The sequence below is a fragment of the Octopus bimaculoides genome, chromosome 12 (genome assembly GCF_001194135.2).
Source record: "Octopus bimaculoides isolate UCB-OBI-ISO-001 chromosome 12, ASM119413v2, whole genome shotgun sequence".
Taxonomy (NCBI): domain Eukaryota; kingdom Metazoa; phylum Mollusca; class Cephalopoda; order Octopoda; family Octopodidae; genus Octopus; species Octopus bimaculoides.
In genome coordinates, this window is record NC_068992.1 from 63,767,709 (window position 1) to 63,768,981 (window position 1,273).

The 1,273-nt window shown below is 32.4% G+C and overlaps 1 protein-coding gene across 1 annotated transcript in view; it reads right to left on the minus strand.

Moving 5' to 3' along the window:
- The window catches only part of LOC106881024 (coiled-coil domain-containing protein 63), a 20,894-nt gene extending 19,621 nt beyond the window's left edge, over positions 1-1,273 (minus strand). Inside the window, exon 1 of the mRNA XM_014931209.2 lies at positions 1,181-1,273. The gene's annotated coding sequence lies outside the window, so the exon portion shown is untranslated. The remainder of the gene's footprint in view (positions 1-1,180) is intronic.

Sequence of the window (1,273 nt, forward strand, 5' to 3'; positions counted from 1 at the left end):
ATAATATATATATATATATATATATATATACACACACACACACATGCATATATGGGTACAGGACGTCACCGATGGTTCAAAGAACATGAAATACGTAAAAACAGAGACAAAAATGGAGAACAGGACAAGTAAACAGAGAAAGGATCCTTTCATCAGTTATCAGCTGTCTATCTACTCCTCATTTCGATCAATATATGCAGATATATATATCTGTATATATATATATGCATATAATACATACACATATATGCATATATATATATATATATATATATATATATATATATATATATGCATATAATACATACACATATATGCATATATATATATACATATATATGCATATATATACATACACATATATGCATATATATATATACATATATATGCATATATATACATATATATATACATATAAGGCGAGCTGACAGCCGTTATGTCCTGAGTTCAAATTCCACCGAGGTCGTCTTTGCCTTTTATCCTTCGTGGTCGATAAATTAAGTACCAGTTACGCAGTTGCGCTGATGTAATCGATTCATCCCCATCCCAAAAATTTCATACCTTGTACCTATAGTAGCAAGGATATACATACATACATACATACATATCAGAAGTATTCCTGTCGTGACCACCCTAAGCTTTTTGTGTTTTTATTTTTCAGAAATTAATGTAATAGAAGTATTTAGAAGTAGATTTATTGTGTTCTTCCCTTTTTTTTAAGACTGCAAGGAAAGATTTACAATAGATTTGGCTGCTGTTTCTAACTGGGAGGCTGACCATGTAGACGTTTTTCTACTTGTTGACGCTGTCGATAGTTAGAAGGGAGAAATGAAAGAAAAGAAGTGCTTGGGAGTGAATAGAGCAGCCTTAGTTGAGCTGCCAACTGATCAAAGACGTTCCAACTGTGACCGTCCTGTCATTCGTTTGCTTTGTGTTTCGTTTCCTTGTTTGTTTTTGCTTTTTTGGACAAAAGAAGGAAGAGAGTATCTAAGACACAGGCACCCTTTCTGCTGTAAGTATTTGTGTTTTGGAACTCTAATGCCGTGATAATCTGGTTATACAACAACAAAAATAATGATTTCTTTTATTGGCCACAAGGGCCGAAATAATATAATGATAATAATAATAACAATAATAATAAAAGAGTAATTACTCTAATAACTCTTTAACATCTACTTACCTTCAATTACTTCCGAAAATAGTCGAGTCGGTTGGTAGTTGCTGACTTAACAGAATTGTGTAAACAACACCTTGTCTCTTCACAGTTGCTAAC